This window comes from Equus przewalskii, chromosome 5 (genome assembly GCF_037783145.1).
Source record: "Equus przewalskii isolate Varuska chromosome 5, EquPr2, whole genome shotgun sequence".
NCBI classification, from domain to species: Eukaryota; Metazoa; Chordata; class Mammalia; order Perissodactyla; family Equidae; genus Equus; species Equus przewalskii.
The window spans coordinates 36592590-36598148 of NC_091835.1; positions in this window are offsets into that span (position 1 = coordinate 36592590).

Sequence of the window (5559 nt, forward strand, 5' to 3'; positions counted from 1 at the left end):
CTTATTACTTTCTGTTTCCTTATACATCCCATGAGCCCCAGGAGTTGGATCCATCACTTCTGAATTTCAATGGTAACTTTTTACTTCCAGTAGCTGATCACAGCACGGCAGCAGTTCCATACCACGGGTGCCTTTGTGGCCACCCAGGAATCAAAGGCTCATCAACTCTTCTCTCATCCTTTCTCTTCCCAAGCCTCATGTTTCAATGAATCAGTTGACTGGAAGAAGACCACATTTTAAAAGTTAATTTGTTCCAGTTGTTAGGTGCCCTGCATCTTTTACTTATTTTAAATTGCCCTTTTGGGGCAGTCAGTCAGACTGGATTCCAGTCTCCAGCCTCTTTTCCCTATACAATTTTTCTTTCTTTTTTTCTTTTTGAGGAAGATTAGCCCTGAGCTAACTGCTGCCAATCCTCCTCTTTTTGCTGAGGAAGACTGGCCCTGAGCTAACATCCATGCCCATCTCCCTCTACTTTATATGTGGGATGCCTACCACGGCACGGCGTGCCAAGTGGTGCCATGTCCGCACCCGGGATCCGAACCAGCAAACCCCAGGCCGCCCAAGTGGAACGTGTGCACTTAACTGTTGTGCCACCAGGCCAGCCCCTCACTGTAGTTTTAATTTGCAGTTTTCTGATGATCCATGATGTTTGGTCATCTTTTCATGTGTTTTTTTTTCCATCTGTATGTCTTCTTTGGTTAAGTGTCTGCCCAAATATTTTGCCCATTTTTAATTGGCTTGTTAGTTTTCTTATTATGGAGTTTTTAAAAACCAGCTTTACTGAAGTGTAATTGACATATAACAAATTGCACAACAAGTATACAATTCAATAATTTTTTTACATATGTGTACACCTGTGATGTCATCACCACAATCATGGAGGTGGGATGGAGAGGGGATGGGTCACATGTTGGTAACCTCTGGTTCTGAAAACAGTTTATTATGTTCTGCATTAGTAATTAAACTTTTTGAGAATATGATAAAAGTTTTGGACTCTACCGAGAAAAACACACATGCACAAATCCAAAATTTTGCCTGCACTTCCAGGAGGAGCCTGACTCCCTGGACCCGTCAATTCACCTCTTATCTCTGTAGGTAAGACACTTCCTCTTCTGATTAGGAGGCTCTTCCCTGCTGAGTCATGCACTTTATTAGACTACTTTCTTGCCTTTTTCTTTTTCTTTTTCTCTTCATTTCTTTTCTTTCACTTCTGTTTATTTTCATTCTTTTCCTTACCACAAATGTTTTGTGCATGCTTTTCTGTCAAGCACTGAGCTTAATGGAAAACCACAGGAGTTTACCAGTTATCTGTGGCCGTATTCCATTAGATGAGACAGATAAGAAAACAGGCTGTTGCAGCCTGTGCTCATTCTGAAAAGGAGTGAGTTCTTGAAAATGAGACTAATGTCTCCTCTAGGTGTCAAAGGTGTACTGCTGTAATCTTCTTGGGTTCCGCAAGGGTTTCCTATGGGCTGTGCCCCACAATTCATTAACCTGCACTTCACAGCATACTCGTGATAATTAGAAGGGTCTAATGACTCTCACAGCATATTTTGTTGCTAAATTACTTAATCCTTGCTTAGTGCCACAGTTTGCATTCTACCTGGTTAGAGCTATGAGGGTGGTACAAGATAAGTGGTTGAAATTTGACTAAAGCTTTACAGACATGTTGGAAAATTTGCCCCATAAACTGAGAAAGTTTTATGACAGATAAAATATGAAAGATAAGTCAAGAAAAAAATTCCACCAATTTTTTTTTTCTGGTGTACCAATTCCAAATTATGCATAAAGGAAAACACAATAGTTTAAAATGAACTAAGTGGGAGTGGGCTCCCATCCTGACTGTTGGAGTAAGCACTACTAATGCGAAGTGGGTTTCTCCCAAGTTGAAAAAGAGTAGACAAAATTTTTCTAGGGTCCAGGTAAGAAGCAGTAACAAGGAAGCTAGACATAACAGACAGGCAAACAGATAGACAGGGTCAGTATATGATATCTACCCGAAAACAACAATATCTTTCTGAAAACAGCTCAAGTATGGAGCTTGCTTGGCACCTGAAGGAAGCAAGACACCAAGGAATTTCACCATATGCACACTTGATCCAAACCCTGGAACTCTACCTCCACTGGTCTTAGGGTCTGTGTTGCTCCGGATCCTTCCAAGAATATATCGATTTTCTGTGAGAAAAGACCACAGAAACAAATTAGAAATAAAACATTGTTATTTATGAGAACTACATTACAGGAGGTAAGCAAAATGCTTATCAGAGAGGACCTAGGTATCAGCACCCCAGGCTTTTAAATTAAAATTATAGGCTCTCCATTATATACATAAATATACCAAAGATCCACTCCAAGATTTGCCTACTGGTAAGTAGAGAAGGAAGAACTTCGTGATACCAGCATGGAAGAGTAGACATTTGGTGCTTAGCAGGTGAGGAAAAGGTGGACCTTATTATAAATTAGCAAACTCCAAAAAGGTCTTTGGAAAGCTATACTGATAATATACATGTGAAAGAGGGTACTGAAAACATATATTGGAAAAGAAGTCACATTTACGTTTGAAAACAAAAGGAATAACACTGTTTAGAAAAACAAAGAAGGGGCCAGCCCGGGCCGTGGTGGAGTGGTTAAGTTCCCGTGCTCGGCTTCGCTCAGCTTCGGTGGCCCCGGGGTTTTGCCAGTTTGGATCCTGGGCACAAACGTGGCACCGCTCATCAAGCCATGCTGAGGCGGCGTTCCACATGCCACAACTGGAAGGACCCACAACTAAGAATATACAACTATGTACTGGGGGGCTTTGGGGAGAAAAAGGAAAAAAATAAAATCTTTATAAAAAAAGGAACAAAGAAGAGTATAATATTGATTTTGTTTTGTTTTTGTTTGTTTGTTTGTTTGTTTGTTGTGAGGAAGATTAGCCCTGAGCTAACATCTGCTGCCAATCCTTCTCTTTTTGCTGAGGAAGACTGGCCCTGAGCTAACATCCGTGCCCATCTTCCTCTACTTTATATGTGGGATACCTATCACAGCATTTCTTGCCAAGTGGTGCCATGTCTGCACCCGGGATCCGAACCGGCAAACCCCGGGCTGCCACAGTGGAACTTGTGCACTTAACTGCTGCACGCCACTGGGCCAGCCCCAAGGGTATAATATTGAATATCTATGAAGGTATTATAGATGTTTGTCCAAGGGGGCTAAACGTGAAGCATCTTTTCTGTTAGTTGAATTTTTATCTTAGTACATGACTTAGAGTTATTGTGGAAATGCTGATTTCCTCTGTATGGTCTAGTAAGATAAGGACTGAGAATTACCATTGGATTTAGCAATGCAGAGATCATTTGCAATCTTTACAGGAAGAGTTTTGGTGGAGTGATGTTGAAAATGTAATTGTCATGGGTTTACACTAGAATAGGAGGATATCAGAGAGAATATACTTCAAGAAAAGGAGTATTAAAAGAGAATAACAGGATGATAAAATAATTTTTAAGAAATCACAAAATGAATCATTTCATTAGGAAGACCTAATGCCTAGGTCTTGGATCAAATATGCTTGGATCAAAACTATTTAAGAATACATGAAGTAAAAATGGACAGAACTAAAGAGAGAGAGAAACAAATGAAAAATAGTTGGAGTTTTACCACCACCTCTCAGAAATGAATGGAGCAACTGCTCAAAGTTCAGCAAGTATATAGAAGACCCGAACAACTTTACCAACCACCTTTATCTAAATCGCATTTATAGAACGTTACACCCAATGACTGAAGAATACACATTATTTAAAGTACGCATGGAACGTTCAACGAGATAAAGAAAATGCTTATAAACAAGATAAACAATATGCCGTAAAACAAGTCTCAATAAATTTCAAAACACTGAGATCTTACAGAATATGTTCTCTGGCTACAACAGAATTGAATTAGAAATCAATAGCATTATGAGTGGAAAAACACAAAATACTTGAAAATTAAAAACAGACTTGTAAGTAGGTAATCCATGGGTCAAAAAAATAAGTCACAGGGGCCGGCCCGGTGGCGCAGTGGTTAAGTGCGCAAGTTCCACTTCTAGGCAGCCTGGGGTTCGCTGGTTTGAATCCCGGGTGCGGACATGGCACTGCTCATCAAACCACGCTGAGGCAGCATCCCATATGCCACAAGTAGAAGGACCCACAACAAAGAATATACAACTATGTACCCGGGGGCTTTGGGGAGAAAAAGGAAAAAAAATAAAATCTTAAAAAAATTAGTTCCATGACTCCAGTAGGATCTTTGTAAATACCTAAACTGAGCAGATTTATTTCATATTCCCTTCCTTTTGGCTAAAATAATTATGACTTTCTTTCTTTGTGAGGAAGATTGGCCCTGAGCTAACATCCATTGCCAATCCTCCTCTTTTTGCTCGAGGAGGATTGTCGCTGAGCTAACATCTGTGCCAATCTTCCTCTATGTTATGTGGGATGCTGTCTCAGCATGGCTTGATGAGCAGTGCTAGGTCCACGCCTGGGATCCGAAACTGCAAACCCTGGGCCACCGAAGCGGAGCACACGAACTTAACCACTACACCACTGAGCCAGCCCCTGATTATAACTTCCTTAAAAGCATTTTTTTAAAGATTTTTTTTTTAATGCTATTTGCTCTAGAACAATAACAGAACTTAGTTCTTGATTCTTGAAGAAGTTCATTCAAATTGGTCCAGTTTGTTTCAAAATGAAGATGCCTGGTTTAGTATCTGTTAGCTTCCTAAGGGAAATGTAGCCTTGTACTTACTGTGACCTTGATTACTGGCTTATTACCAAACAATGTAAGTCAGGAACAGCCAGATAGAGGAGATGCACGGGGCAAGGTGTGCGGGAAGGGGTGCGGAGCTTCCATGCTCTTTCCAGGAACACCACTCTGCCAGCACCTCCACGTGTTCACCAGCCTGGAAGCTCCTCCAGTAGGACTGTTTTGTCATAAAAATGAATTCAAATTTTATTCAGTAGGCCTCTTGACTCTCTGACTTTACCATGCTTAAGCATTATCTAAGGTCCTTGTTAAAATGCATATTCTTGGGCCAGAGATTCTGATTCTGTGCATTTGTGATGATTTCCCAGAATGTGCATTTTTTATAATCTCCAAAGACCATTTGGATTAAGATAGTATACTAAAGAAACACTATAGGATAGGCAAATGTGAGGCATTAAAAGGTTTTGAGGAGGGGCCGGCCCGGTGGCCCAGCTTTTAAGTTCGCATGTTCTGCTTCAGCAGCCCAGGGTTCCCCGGTTCGGATCCCCGATGCGGACATGGCACCGCTTGGCAGGCCATGCTGTGGTAGGCGTCCCACGTATAAAGTGGAGGAAGATGGGCACGGATGTTAGCTCAGGGCCAATCTTCCTCAGCAAAAAGAGGAGGATTGGCAGCAGATGTTAGCTCAGGGCCAAACTTCCTCAAAAAAAAAAAAAATGGTTTTGAGGAGTAACACACTTAGATTAGCATTTTAGATTACTCTCCTATGGGGAGAAGGAATTGCAAGGGGGAAGGTATTGCAACGGGGCAACGCTAGAAATAAATTTTAATAATTAGGCC